Raw genomic sequence first — 16,436 nt, 5'->3', positions numbered from 1 at the left:
GAAAGGCATTATTACACTCTTTCTCTTCTGTGTCCTAATTTAAAACAAGCAAAGCAAATCTTTTTCAAAATAAAGCTGCAATATGATTAAATGGAGGTGACTTCATCTTTTTTCTTTTTTTCCAAATATGTAGACATAAAACTCTATTTATCCACTCTATTTATGAACCAGTTGCAGAAATTTCCCCTCAGATACATAAAATAATAATGACCAATTAAATTTGATTTACTATACTCATAATTTAAGACAATATAAATTATCTTTGATTTTGATCCAAACATTAGATTGCAAAACTTAGAATACCAAAAAAGAAAGACTATTTTTATGTACTCTCTAGGACTCTGTTCTTTAGTGTGATATTTTAAGGAGACACTTTATACATTGGTCAAAACAAGTTTTCAAATTCTAGACCCCAGGTTTTTGAGTACATGTGTACAAAGCATTTAAATGAGAAAGAAGCAATTGAAAATGGATCTTATGGAAAACTTTAAATAGCATGAGTGACTATTGCATTTCACTCTGCCACTTCTTCCGTAATTGTTTTCTAGGTTTTCAATTTACCATAGGGAAATGAGGATTTTGAAAATAAGCAGACTTGCCTTTTCTAACTGAATAAATGGAGTGGAAAGCAAGAAAGAAGGAATACTCATAAACAGAAATCAATGGAAATCCTCAGTAGTGTCAAAATTGTGTTAGCCTTTTTATTTGTTGAAAGAAGTAATTGTTTTTATATTTGTTAACATTTGCACAATTATATTTCAAATTTATTTATTTATTTATTTATTTATTGAGATGGAGTTTCGCTCTGTCACCCAGGCTGGAGTGCAATGGTGCGATCTCAGCTCACTGCAATCTCCGCCTCCCAGGTTCACACGATTCTCCTGCCTCACACTCCTGAGTAGCCAGGATCACAGGTGTCTGCCACCATGCCCAGCTAATTTTTGTATTTTTAGTAGAGAAGGGGTTTCACCATGTTGGCCAGGCTGGTCTGGAACTCCTGACCTCAGGTAATCCACCCTCCTCAGTCTCTCAAAGTGCTGGTATTATAGGTGTGAGCCACCACGCCCAGCCAAATTATTTAATGTCTTAGTTTGCCATTCGTTCATTCCTCTTCGTAGATGGCACCTTACTCTGTAGTGGCCATTGGTTTTGAGAATCGCTATATGTTAAAGCCAAAAGATAAACGGATTCCATTATTTTCTTACTGTGAAAAAATGTTCAAGTTCTATAGCATTGGCATCTTGAGCAGCCCTGACTTGGTTTACATCTCCTTTCCTAAAAATAAATTCCATAACCTGGTGTGTAAATCATGTTGAGAACAACCTCATTTCCTTTTTTTTTTTTTTTGAGACAGAGTCTCACTCTGTCGCCCAGGCTGGAGTGCAGTGGCTGGATCTCAGTTCACTGCAAGCTCCGCCTCCCGGGTTCACGCCATTCTCCTGCCTCAGCCTCCCGAGTAGCTGGGACTACAGGCGCCCGCCACCTCGCTCGGCTAGTTTTTTGTATTTTTTAGTAGAGACGGGGTTTCACAGTGTTAGCCAGGATGGTCTCGATCTCCTGACCTCATGATCCGCCCGTCTCGGCCTCCCAAAGTGCTGGGATTACAGGCTTGAGCCACCGCGCCCTGCCGAGAACAACCTCATTTTCTACATTTTGCTTGTGATTATCAGAAGTTGCCCCAAACTTAAAACCCTGCTGGGCCTAAAGGAAAATTTCAATGGTGGAGTTAGTTTCATTTTAGTACCTGGGGAGAAGAAGGGACGATAACTCACACAGTAAGTCCTAGAGGCAGAAAGGAATCCACTGTATTCTTCAGTACAAAGGTAATGGATCGTCAATTCTTCTACAGCAGGTTTCAATATCAGAAAATTTAGTATGTTCTACTTGTTCTTGTCTGCCTCTATTCTAGAGAGTCTAATAGCTTTATCTGTAGAGGTTTGAGAGGAACACAAAACCGTGAATAAGTAAAGAAACGTAAATCACTGAAGGAAGCTCAATAAGCAAAGTGTAGAACACTAAACTGATTATACAACATAGATTTTTTCCAAATCACAAGTATACAATGAAAGAGGATTACTTCAACAATTAAGTCATGAAATTTCTGTTTGTTCCATGAACTACATTCCATGGACTACATAACCCAAAAACCCTCTCACTAAAAAATACTTTGAAATACTCAAAAAATTATTATGTCTTTAAATGTATAGATGAGTTTAGAAGAAAATAAGATAAATCTCAAGAAATCAACTACAAAGTCATGTCTGTGTGAAATTGCAAATCAATCTTCTATATAAAACTGGATACATCCTCAGTAATAGGTGTTCCAGAAAAATAAATAAATAAATAAGTGTCTTAGAAGAGGTAGATGTAATGGAAATATGTCTTTCTTGACTTGGGATCCTTAACATTTCAGAATCACAGTTATTCCCTCAATCAGTCTGTGATGTAAATGCATGTTATTGAGTAGCTCAGGACCCTACACTGAATAAATAACACATTAGGCAGTCCTAAGGCAGAGAGCCTTGGAAACTTGGCAAAAGCAAATGCCAAATTGGTGTGGACAGTTACACCCTCAATCCAGGTCACATAAGATTCAAAAACAGGATGATTTGAAATTTAAAAAAAAAAAAAATCTCCCATAAACAAACTGCATCACATATAATGAACTAATCTAAATTTCAGGTAACAGAAAAATTAAATGAACATTAGAAAATAATGATATTTATGATGATAAAAACAAAATTGTAAAAATGGAAGATTAAAGGAGAGGATGACAGTATTTTTAAAAGGACAGATTTGTAAAATAAAATCTTGATACTAACAACAGCCATTGAAATGATAACATAAGTAGATGGTTTAAATAACAGTTTAGGTAAGGCAAAGAAAAGAGTAAATGTCCCCTAGAAGTGATTCTTTGCTGAGAATGAAACACAGAGTGTGATCAAAATGGAATATATGGAAAAGGGATTGAGAGATGGAGAATAGAATAATAATGTCCAGTGTATATGCAATATAAGTTATAGAAAGAATAAAAACAAAGGGTACAGACAACTTTCGAAGAAATGCTGAGTGAACATTTTTCAGACCTGACAAAAGACATGGCATTCATAATGGGCATCACCAGTCCAGAATACTTAACACGACTCCTGTACCCATTCACATTGTGAGACCATAAAATTCCAACAACATAGAAGATCGTTTTTCAAGATGTCTGACTAGACCCATGGGTTGCCAGTTGTCTCCATGAAGAAGATAAATGTTAGTGGTGAATGGACACATTCCAAATGGAAAACTGAGGGAAGAAAGCCAGGGCCTGTTGGAGTGCCTATGGGAAAAGCTGGGATGCAGAAAAAGAAAGCTGCAGGAGTCTGCAGAGATTGACTCCAAAGGAACTCAGAGCCCGGTGGAAAGAGTTGGTAGGAGTGCCTCTCTGCTGCTCCCCTCACCTCTGCGACAATCCGCTGACTGCTACACTGTGGGGAAGCCCCTCTGCCCTCATAACCCAAGGCAATGCTATCTGTGACGATTTGGGAACTTCTAGGAGATGCAGAACCACGTGGCCAGCTCATGCGGGCATGCTGTACTCCCCACCAGGCCTGAACCCAGATGGCAGGCGCCATACTGGTGGTGCATTCATGATGGGTCACTGCTCTGGGCAGGGTTCTTCTGCCCTTGAGTCACCGCACCACCAGATCCCTCCCAAACACACCGCACAACTCAGTCTGACTTTGGCATGCACAGGGGACTAGCGGGTCACTGAGTAATACAACCCTGGGTGTGGACCACCCCTCAGGGAGAAGGGAACAAAGCCTGAGAGAATCCCTCTTGAGACAAAGAAAACGTGGGTGCAGCGCCAGTCACCGAAGGGGGCAGCACTGATGCCTGGGAACAGACGTGGAGAAAGGGTGCTCTGCTGCTCCACCCCCATCCTCTGTTGTGGTTGCAGCAGTGGTTCTTTATCCTGGGGTCTGGCGCATATGCACCCAGAGAGTTCTCCTTCACTTTTCGTAGCTGCACCATGCCCCGCTGAAAGCGAGCCTTTATATAAAGGTTTGAGCCCAACTTCGCCTTCCCACACACAGCAGCAGCAATGCAGGACAGACAAGTCGCAGAGTCTGGACCTATCAGCACTGTGACTGGGAAACAAAGGACAAAATCTTTATGAACTGAGGGTCATGAGTCCTGCAACAGGGGCATTATAGGGAAGCAGACCGTGTTCCTGCCAGCTCAGGATGAGGAACGGGTGCTATCCCTTAAGCTCCCCTTCCTCCGAGGCCTCAGTGCACATCCCAACAGAATCTTATCCTGCCATTTCCTGCATCACCTAGTATGCTTCCCTAGTCATCAGCCTACCTGAGGGTGAGCCGGTCATTGCTCTTAAGCGCCACCTGTTGGACTGCAGTAGAAGGCGCATAAGCGCGAACGAGGGGAGGAATTAGGTTCTATTTCTGCAAAGGAAGGGTATCAAATAGTTTGTGAACATAGTTTACCTTCAATATCTCTGTATATTATTATTTGTTATATACTGTTATTCCAAAGAACACTGAGTAGATTGACTACAATTGCTGACTTTGTCTTTTGTCCCTTTATCCCTTTAAATCCTCAACCTAAAAACAGATTCTAAAAACGGTACTTCTCAGAAGCTCTTCATGCCAGCCAGCCCAAACCACATTGTCATCACTAAGGCTAACGTGACCTTTCAAAGCCATAACTTATTTAAAAGGATCCCAGCATTAGGCACTACTGGCATTTCTGCTTCCTTAAAATACCATCCTTCATCGTTTCTCTGGCACCACGCTCTCATGGTGTTCTCTTCTTCTATTTCCTACCCACGTTTTATGTTCCATGTTATCAACCTATTATGAAAGTGTGAACGTTCTTCAGAGTGGTGCCCTAAAAACTATCCTGTCCTTTCCCCTTGGTTCCTTTTTTTGGGAGTCTTTTTCCAGATTATATGCAATTCATATTTATTTTTCTTAGCAATCTCTTGGAAGGGCATGAACTCTTTGTTTTTTCTTCCTCTCCCTATGCATTCATATGAGGAATGAGTTTACACGTCTGTATTTTTTTCCTGGGTCCTGCAGTATTAGAGTTCAAGGTGCCTATGTGCACTCTCCCTGGGCAACCACAGTTACTCTTTCGACTTGAGTTATTACCTAATTGCTGTTCATTCCCAAATCTCTACCCTCAGCAGGGACATCTCTGCTGAGCTCTTGACCCATATATTCAACTGATTCTGAGACCCTCCTCTCAAATGCTGCCAGCACTTCTGCTTCTGCATCTAAAACTGAACTTCTCTTTGTCTCCAAATGTACTTCCCTTAATAGCTTTCCAGAGTAGTTTCATCTTAGTATCATCTTCTCTATTCCCGAATATATAACCTTTGATGTGATTCTTTATTCCTCCACCTCTCCCATTCAAAAACACTCCCACAGCCCTAGCATTTCCACCTCTTAATATTAGGTGTATACACTCTCTTCCTTCTCCACTGTCCCTGCATAAACACAGGGATTCCTCAACTCAGCTGCCTCCTAATGACCTTCATCTCTCCAATATCATTCCATTATGGATACTAGCCCCAAAGGGACGCTTTCAAAATTCACACCTTATTGTGTCTTTCCCCAGCTTAACAATTTTCAGCTATTTGGCATTCTGTGTGGAATAATGTGTAAAAACTGTCGTGTGGTCTCCAAGGTGTCTCATTGTTATGCCCAGACCGTTTATTCCCCGAAGAAGACCACCAGAGTCCAGAGTCAAAGCCAAGCAGCAAGGATCTTTAATGCAAGTTCGAACTTGGTCTCTCCATTCTACAACATACAAGAGGGCCCCAAACAATGCGTACGCTTGCTTTTTATAGCTCGAGGTAAACAGGACTTGTCAGGTTACAGAGGAACAAGGCATTTCTCTAGGTTACAGCATTACAATTGGTTTACATTTTAAGTTATACTTTTAGCAGCCTTCTTATTGGTTCCTGTGCTTTTACAAACGGTTGTAACCTTATTGGAGCTTCTCCAGGTGTTGTTTTTCTTCTAAAGTTGAGATATATGGAGGAATGTGTTTGTGTCGGGCCCAGGAAGTGGAGGCATATGGGGGGATGTGATGTGTCGGGCTCAAAGCTGTGATATGTGGAGGAATGTGTTCTTTCATCATGAGATAATCCCTGCTTACTTCAGGCTTCACCACCACTGCCACTCCCCCACATCTACTACATTTCAACATGTTTAATTACATTCTTCATTATAAAGATGACCAATATCTAACGCAGACTTCCTCCCTTTGTCTTTTGCCTACAATTGTTTGAATGGCTCCTCTTTTTTCCTTCCCTGATTATTGAGTAAAAATAAATAAATTCAAAAATTTCTTTAAAGAAGTGTGTCTGCAGAATTGTCAGCTCTGCAAATAAGGTTGTAGTAAAAAAATTAATTGAAGGATTTTGATGTTTTGCTTAAAGATACGTGCTGTCAAAGTTTCAGTGTTTATGAAAGACAGCTGAAGTTCATAAAATGCATGTGAAGGGGCGGCCTGCCCCTCCACATCTGTGGGTGTTTCTCCTCAGGTGGGAGGAGAGACTGAGAGAAGAAATAAGACACAGAAACAAAGTATAGAGAAAGAAAAGTGGTCCCAGGGGACCCGCACTCAGCATAGGGAGGATCCGCGCTGGCACTGGTCTCTGAGTTTCCTCAGTATTTATTGATCATTAATTCTACCATATCGGAGAGGGGGATGTGGTGGGACAATAGGGTAATAGTGTGGAAAGGGTCAGCAGGAAAACATGTGAACAAAGGTTTCTGTGTCATAAATAAGTTTAAGGAAAGGTGCTGTGCCTTAATGCGCACATATACAAACATCTCAGTGCATTAAAGAGCAGCATTGCCGCTAGCACGTCTCACCTCCAGCCTTAAGGCGGTTTTCTCCTATCTCCGTAAATAGAACATACAATCGGGTTTTACACCCAGGCATTCCATTGCCCAGGGAGGAGCAGGAGACAGATGCCTTCTTCTTCTTCTTTTTTTTTTTTTTTTTTTTTTTTTTGAGACGGAGTCTCGCTCTGTCGCCAGGGCTGGAGTGCAGTGGTCGGATCTCAGCTCACTGCAAGCTCCGCCTTCCGGGTTTAGGCCATTCTCCTGCCTCAGCCTCCACAGTAGCTGGGACTACAGGCGCCCGCCACCTCGCCCGGCTAGATTTTTGTATTTTTTTTTTTTTAGTAGAGACGGGGTTTCACCGTGTTAACCAGGATGGTCTCGATCTCCTGAGCTCGTGATCCGCCCGTCTCGGCCTCCCAAAGTGCTGGGATTACAGGCTTGAGTCACCGCGCCCGGCCTCCTTCTTCTTATCTCAACTGCAAAGAGGCCTTCCTCTTTCACTAATCCTCCTCAGCACAGACCCTTTACAGGTGTCAGGCTGGGGGGTGGTCAGGTCTTTCCCTGCCCTCCAGGTCATATCTCAGGCTATCACATGGGGAGAAACCTTGGACAATACCTGGCTTTCCTAGGCAGAGGTCCCTGCAGCCACAGTGTATTGTCTCCCTGGGTACTTGAAATTAGAGAATGGAGATGACTTCTAACAAGCATACTGCCTTCAAGCACTTTTTAAACAAAGCACATCCTGCATAGCCCTCAATCCATTAAACCTTGAGTCAACACAGCACAAGTCTCTGGGAGCACAAGGTTGGGGCAAGGGTAACAGATTAACAGCATCTCAAGGCAGAAGAATTTATCTTAGTACAGAACAAAATGGAGTCTCTTATGTCTACTTCTTTCTACATAGACACAGTAACAGTCTGATCTCTCTTTTCCCCACAGCATGAAGTAAACAAATAAAATGTCTGGCTATAGACCACCAGGAACATATCCACAGTGCCACAATGAAGGCCTCTGCAAAAAGCATTAAGTGGGAATTGTTAAAGGATTATGGTTTGTTATGAATGATTTTTTCAAGAGCTACAGGAAGCGGAGGTTTTCTCTGAACTGGGTGTTCTCAGGAAGAGGTAATAATTCTATAATTGGGTATCTTGGATTTTTCAGTTTTGTTGTTGTTGTTTTCATTGAGAAAGGAGGAGTAACAGTTGGAGCCATGACTGGTAAAGAAGCAGCATTCACTGAGGCGAGACGGGAGGGAGGGAAATCGGTCACATTTGTGGTTTACACAGTTTCTTGTTTTTATCTGTACTCAGTGAAAGTTAGAAAAGTGTCAGCTTGTATCACGATCACAGAGTACCTCCTCAGATGTCATTTTTCCTGAAATTGTGTGTGTTTAAAAGAAAAAAGCTATGGCCTAGCTCTTAATATCATAATAAACTCTCAAGGCTATTTTTTTCTTTCTCAAAAAGAGGGAATTAGAGACCACATAAGACAAAAAAAAAAAAGAAAGATTGTAAGCCTCCCTAAAAGCAATCACTTCAGCCTTCTCTTCCATGTCAAATAGATGGAAGTGATTGCAGTAAGTGATGGAGAGGGATGGGCGATGAGAAGTGATTTTGGATAAAATTTTAATGCTCACAGAATCTTTGTGAAACTATTCCCATGAATGGGGTTTCATTTGGGATATTGCTAACTCCCATGGTGTGGAAGCTGCTATGATGATAATCATTTCTCTTAAGATTCTGTTTCCTATGGGGTTCTGTGATCACAGAAGCTGTAGTTACAGTGTATGGAATGAATATTGTGTAGATGTTGTATATATCCTGATTATCTATAAAATATACATTGATTAAATTTGTATCTGGTTTCATGAGCATGACAGTCTTGGAGCTTTTGCTCAGAGTGCTTCTTACCTTTAACAGTCTCCTATCCACTTCCCTATCCACTAAACCCTACTTATAGGCTTTAGATGAAAATTCTCTTCCTTGTGTAACCTTCCCCTTGGCCATTGTGATTATTTTTATGCCTTCGTCAGGATACTGAACTTTGCTTATCAGACACTTGGCATGATTTATTGTAACTATTTTTCACTATCTGTCTCTCCACTGCTGGACTCTAAGTTCAGTAGAGAAAGGAACCATACTTGTCTTGTTAAGAGTTATGTCTCCTGCAACTAGCAATACATTAAATTAAATCAAAATTTATTTTTGCTATTAAAGTTGCAAAAAAATGCTTGGTTTGTGGTAGGTACTCGATAAACAATTGTTGAATTAAGTTATTAATAAAACTTGTGGGGAAACACTTCAAACATCTTTAGTAAACTGAAATATTTATTTTCTTCTCTTTTTCTTGTATGTGTTCCTTAATGCGTCAGCAGCATTCATTCACTTTTATTTCTTTCAACAATGTTTACAAAGGCATACGGTATGCCGTATATTTTGTTAGACGTTTGGATATGATTCTAAACCCTGACTCAAGCAGGGCTTTGTTGCCACAGAGATCTGTTGGCTACAGACGAGCAATGTAACAGTAGAGTACTTACGTAATAAACACTTGCCTGGAGAAAATTCAGGTTGTTATAGAAACACACAGGAATATGTTGAGGCAGACTTGTTTGTGAGAAGAAAAGCACACTTAAACTAGCACAAGCAAAGGAGTATTTACTATAAAGATACGCATGACGTGGTAAGGGATCCTGAAATGCAAAGAGAGGAATGGTAAATGGATGTCAATACATTATAGCCAAGGTTCAGAGTTCAGGCTCTCAAAGGAGACTGCAAAGATTAGTCTTTGGGAGGCATCATTTGCTCACTCTTTGGCCTTAAGAAAAAGTTATTTAACTTCTCTGTGCCTTGGTGTTCCCATATGTAGAGTGGTAATAACTGTGGACCCAACCTCTTAAAGTAGTTGGGAAGATAAAACGAGTTAATCTTTGTGAACCATTTGGAATACTACCTGACACAGGATTCATTTGCAGTAAGTGTTAATTTTTGATTTTAATGGAATAGTGCTTTTTTGAGATGGAGTTTTGCAAGTGGTTCTGTATGTAAGACATACCTGGGAGCTAAAAATGTCTTGGATCCTGGCTCTCACTTAATACTTTGCACACCCAAATTTTCTTGCTTACCACTGTTTAGCTTCTTTATCTCATTTTTAGGTCAGTCTCCCAAGGATGACTATGCAGTCTGAACACTAGCAATGATCTCTTAACTGCAGCTTCTAACAATTATTGCCTAATTATTTTTGTGTTTCTTATTTTATGTTTCCAGGGGATGGAATAAGATTGGCATATCCTATCTGCATCATAGGCCAGAGAGGTCCTTAGCTTTCCTTTAGTCCGTATGTGCTACCTATAGCCCAGCCACTGTTGTTTCGAGAGGATGCATATACAAATCAGAAAATAATGCAAGTTGAACAATGTTGAAAATATGCCAATTCTAACATTTTATTATACATTCCTAAGAAGAAGAAGGTTAAAATTTCTAGGGAAAACAATACCAATGAAGTAAAATGAATTTGTTGCAAAGTAAATTTAATTCTATATAAAATAATAAAAGTAAACCTATAGATTTCTTTCCAGCTTCATTGAGCTATGATTTGAAAATAGAAATTGTCTATATTTAAGGTATATTACATGATGTTTTGACATATGTATATATTGTCAACTGTACCACAATCAAGTTAATTATTATATCCATCACTTCACAGAGTTGCCATATTTTGTGTGTAGGGTGAGAATATTTAAGATCTTTTTCAGCAAATTACAAATATATAATACAATATTCTAAACTACAGTCACCGTGCTTTACATTAAATCTCCAGAACTTATTTATTCTGCATAAGGGAAGCTTCATAAAAAGTATATTTTTCAATGTGTTTCTGAGCTAAAAAGAATGTAAGGAAAATTACTATATGCCAAATATCTGAATGAAATCAGAATTCCATAGAGGTAAAAAACTCAAAAGCCTGTGAGTCCCTGAAAGCCCATGCCAATCTTTGCTGACTTTGAGCTTCTGTTTTAATGTCTGTGAAGTATGTGGGAATCGAGGGAAAAGTTCAGTGTTCGCTTGGAGAAATCACATTAGAAAGTTAGCAGAAGAGCCAGCGAGGCACTAGGTGGTGGGAAAAATTCTATCTCACCTGAAAATGGATAAAAGCTTTCCGTAAAGTTGTGACCCTGTATGTATTTGGGACCTACCTGTGTAGTATCCAAAAACATCAAGTAGATAGATATTTATTGCAAAGTGTTCCCTGGTATGTAGAGCCTGCAGACATCAAATACAAATGCCTCATGGAAGAAAGTAAACCATACAGGATAGCATACTTAGGAGCAATGACAATATTCATAATCGAATGATTTGGATACCTCAGTGATTACTGAGATTACTGAGAAGTATTTTATAACTCTTTTTAGATACTTATATATTTATTTGTAGTAATATTTGTATCCATATTCATAACATTTAGAGTGAAGTTTTTGTTATTTAATTTCAATATTCACTGCTTCTACTTTTATAATAACATCCCTAATCATAAATTATTTACTTGATTACTCTCTCAAATTCCATTGACCAAATTTCACTTTATGTATTCTAGAGATGTGTATATATCTGAGTTATCATATATCAAAGCAAGTTCTTCTGTTTCATAAACATATGAAATACAATATCACAAAGAGTATGTTATATTGAATCACAACATTTTCCCCTAAAAATATCTGCCATTGTTCTAGAATTTCAGTACTCAGTGTTCCTGAGTAAAGAATGACTTTCCTTGTTTTGTAGGATACCTTATATTTTCTTCCCTTGTGTTCCAGAAATCTTTTATCCCTTAAATTCAAAATTGTGTCAACCAATTCTAGAGGTTTTTTTATTGTTATCATTTCAGATTTTAACTGGATGATTGATTGAAAGTAACAGTCCTTGATTGTTTTCTTATGAGAAAGAGATTTATTCCAGGATATCGACGACATTTTTCTACAGCCAGAAGCACTGAATGAAGTACTGCAACTCCCAAAGTGCACTGCTTCCTTAGCTCTTCCTGGACCAAACCCGTTTCATTACTACCTTTACATACCCAGAAGTAAACCATTCATTTAGATTCATATAGATGCATCAGGGAAGGTGTTGATCAGTGTATGAAATAGCCTACATCATACTACCTATTAAAATAATGTATGCAAAGATATTCTCTTTCTTACATCAAATGCTGTTCTTTCACATTCTGCAATATCTAGTTCATCTCTTACACATTTATGTGTTGTGGTCTACTATGAATTGATAAAGAAAGAAGCTGATTAAATTCAAGGTAAATTTATCTTTTAGGTACTATTAATTATTTCTGTAAGAACACATAGTGTAAATAGATATATTATAATTCATATTATAAATACTCTGCATGTTAATACTTAAACATTCATTGTTCTTGATATCCCAGCTCCAACATGCTTTAGGCAGAAGAATTTAGTTAAAGAAAGAGCAGAGTAAAGGGGGTTGAGAGGGACAATCCTAGAGACTGGGGGTAGTTCACTAAGAATAGAATAGTTCACTAAGAATACACGTGAAGAAGAGCTGTCAGTACTTTAGTTCCGTTTGGCCAAGATGAACTACAGAGCAAAATTAAATGCAGGACATGCCTTCAACAACATACCAACACTTTTGTCTTTGTAGAAATTATTTGTTCTGTACATTAAATAAAATTCAAGTTCAGAAGAATAAATATAAAACTGTAGATATTAATTACAATTTCTATCTTTTTTTTTCTGGAAACAAGTAAAATAAAGTTGCAAAAACTCACTTCTCATAAAAGAGATCTTACCTATTGATACTTCCCCTTTGTGTATGAGGTTCGTTTCTACCTCTCCAGTATACAGCATAATGCGTTATTCCTTTTATTATCAATACTAATTTTTCAGATATAGTTTATCACAGTAAAATGATTGAAAAAGAGTTTATTTGCCTCTTATCTTTATAGGAAACCATTGCAGCTCCAATGAACCATTACCTGTCTTAGAGAAGAATAGTTTAATGTTTACATTTTGTGTAATCTTCTTAAAATAAGAAAATGAGCTTGGTAAATGTGATTGCTGAGTTAGCTAAGTATTTAGCTAATACTGTGATCAATGCTTAATTTTTTCCTCATTAATGATTTTACTAAACTTGTAACGGCATCCAGTTGAGGTCAAACATTTTTTCTCAGTTCTATGTAGAATTCATTTAACACTTTGAAATTATGCTTTGAGAAAAACAGATATTTAGTCTCACGCACAAATGAATTTTATAAATCCATCATTTTTTGATAGAGTTGACATCTGGCATGGCTTAAATGAGTTTAAACAATAGCCATAAGAGTCTCTTACAAAGTCAGTGAACATCAGCTCATGGTTTTTCCCAAGGATCTATCATGACTTTATATGGATAGTCTTGAAAAGTTTCATCTTGTCTTCACTCATTTTCTACTGGTTTTATAGTCTCATCATAGACTAACCTAAAACTCTTTGTTCACCTCTTGCATACTGGTTTCCATCTGGCCTTGTCCTCCTATGACAGGGACCACTAATTAGGAGTGTGTTACTGAGAATAAATGCCAAGATAAAAAGGATAACAGAATCTTTATTTTATTGCCTTTTCCCTGTCAATGAAAAGAATCAAACTCTGTAAAATATTTGAAGAGCTTTATTCTAAGCCAAATATGAGTGACCCTGACCTCTGATACAGCCATTAGGAGGTCCTGAGAACATGTGGCCAATGTAGTCTGGGTGCAGCTTGGTTTTATAAATTTTAGGGAGGCATGAGACATCAATCAAATACACTTAAGAAATACGTTGGTTTGGTCCAGAAAGTGGGGGCTTCAAGCTTATGGGTAGATTTTAAAACTTTCTGGTTGACAACTGGTTGAGTTTATTTAAAGACCTGGGATCAACAGAATGGAATCTCTGGGTTAAGATAGAGGACTGTAGAGACCAAAGTTCTTATTTGCACAGTAAGCTCTAAGGTAGTAGGCTTCAGAGAGAATAGGTTGTAAAATGTTTCTTATCAGACTTGAAGTCCCTGTCCATGTTAATGCCTGAGAGGTATAAGGAGGCATGTCTGACCCCCACTTCCCATCATGGTCTGAAGCAGTCCCTCAGGTTAAATTTTAAGAGTCCTGGGTAAGCAGTAAGTCCATTCAGATGGTTGAGGGGAGGTGCTTAGAATTTTATTTTTGGTTTACATCCCCATAGTTACCAAGAATTTACTTCTCTGTGAGTCAAGGTTCCATTCATTTGATTGATGGGTCTTCTGCTGTAGCTTCATACTGCAAAACTGCCTATTAGTTGTAGAGAAAACTGAGAATGTTAAGTTGCCAATGATACTTGACATGAGTATTTAGATGAAATGAGGAAAAAGAACCAACACATTTAGGGTGACAATTGGTTTTACTAAAGTCCTGCAACTTAATTTAAAAAATGCAAAATCCTCGTGGAATACAACGACCACCTGGTAGAAGTGGAGAATAGAATCTTTAAAATAAAATATAGTGAATTAAAAATAGTAGAACCATGAATCTTAGTAGTATTGCTATTAAAATACTCTTAGAGGATACCATTCTATTATTTGTTGAAATGTATAATCAAAAGTGATAAATAGTACAGATTAGTCTAATGGTTTTCAAACCGGTTGGTCTCAGATTGTGACTGAACTATTAAAATATTTTGGGAATGCAAAGGACTTTTTGTTCATACATGTTCACTATGTTATTAACTGCATTAGAAACTAAAAGAGATGCTTAAAATATTTATGTATTTAGTAATAAAAATAATCTATTATGTAACATAAACAATATTTAAATAATATAGTTATGTTTTGCCAAATACAAAGATGAGAGAGAATTGACATTGTGTTTAACTTATCAAATATGTTAATATCTGGCTCAATAGAAGAGATCTAGATTGCTATATCTGATTCTACATTCAGTCTGTTGTGATATCACCCGTGAGGTAGCTTTCAGAAAACATCACTGTATACACTTGAAAAAGACGAATATCATCTTAGTATTATTAGGAAAATAGTTTTATCCAAAAAATCCTTTAAAAGGGCCTCTGGAGACTCTTAAAGGGGTCTCCAGAGACCTTCAGGTTATGGTTTGATACTGCTGGAGTCATAGTTAAGAGAATGGATTTCAGAGTTGGACTGGTTAGGCATGAGTCCTCTTCATCACATGCTAGTTATTTTTCTTGCTTAACCCTTGTAAACCTCAAATATCCCATTTACAAAACAGACTTAATAATAATAACTATTTAACAAAATTGTTTTGAGATTTAAAATATACATTTGTCAAATGTAACTCACTAATACTAAAAAAAAAAATAATTGTTCTTATTAAACAATGCAAGTGTCTATCAAAGTGGACTTCTAGAAACCAAACTGCAATGGTTATATATTTTTCAAATTATTTGTTTGAACTATTCGTGACCATTCAACATGTTCGAAAAGTTTTTAAAGAGTTTTTGACTTATACAACCATAAAACTAACTGAACCATGGGGCTCTCTTTATTGTCAACAGGATACAGGATTCCCTGTGTATGTAAAACAAAATCCTGCCAACCTCCTTTAAAAGCAAAACAAAACAAAACAAAACAAAACAAAAAAAACAAAAAAAGTCTAAAAAATAAAATTAAGAAAAAAGGAGAGAGGTGACTGAAGCCGGGTGATTAGACATAGACAGTGACTTGCTTCAAGATGGCAGTCTGTGTAATACACAATCTCAATTGCTTTATTAAACATATATTTTTGACAATTCTAGGTAGGAAAAATCTAACTAACTGAGATAGTGATGACATGATTAGGCATAAGTTTGAAATATTTATTTATAGAAACATTATGAAAGCATGTAAGACATACCGTAATGAACACTATTTTTTAAGCAGGGGTAAGACAAAAGCTGTAAATTGCAAAAGTTAAAGATGTAACTATTGTATTTATTATTATAATTAAATAAAATTTACAAAAGAGCCAAGCTGATACATAGGCAAGGGATTCTTAATGATTACTGTGTAGAACATTAATTAGGCAGAGTGAATTTTCTTAAATTCTGATTCCACAAATATGAACCCAAGTATTATATGTTTAATGCTTAATTTAAATCTGTAGACTTACATAATTTACATAAATGCTTGGTTTTCAGCTTTATTGGTTTATTTTACCATCTATAAGTAGTATTTCATCAGTAATTGCTTTTTGTAAATTATAAGTGCAGTTAGAACATACCTAAAATCATGCTAATAGACAAATGGATTCCTAACAGTCAAAATGAACAGGATACCCCATTTATTTCCTCCTGTGTCCTTTCTCATAACTTTCATGTGAGGGTTCTTGTTTAACATGTTCTGTTCCTATTGTCAGTCCTCACCTTACAAGCCACCCCCATCTGAACAATTCACTTCAGGTGCCCGGAATGCCACAAACCATGAGGTAGTAGAAGTAATGCCTCACAAATCTACGCAGGACTGAGGACAAGGGTGGTGTCTGCCCAGGATCTTCATGTAATCATCTCCTTACCGATCATAGATGACAGAAAGAATATAATGAAAACAG

This window comes from Trachypithecus francoisi, unplaced genomic scaffold (assembly GCF_009764315.1).
Source record: "Trachypithecus francoisi isolate TF-2019V2 unplaced genomic scaffold, Tfra_2.0 Lachesis_group1, whole genome shotgun sequence".
Classification (NCBI taxonomy): Eukaryota; Metazoa; Chordata; class Mammalia; order Primates; family Cercopithecidae; genus Trachypithecus; species Trachypithecus francoisi.
The sequence above is the reverse complement of the archived record's forward strand: the minus strand, read 5'-3'. Positions refer to the sequence as shown.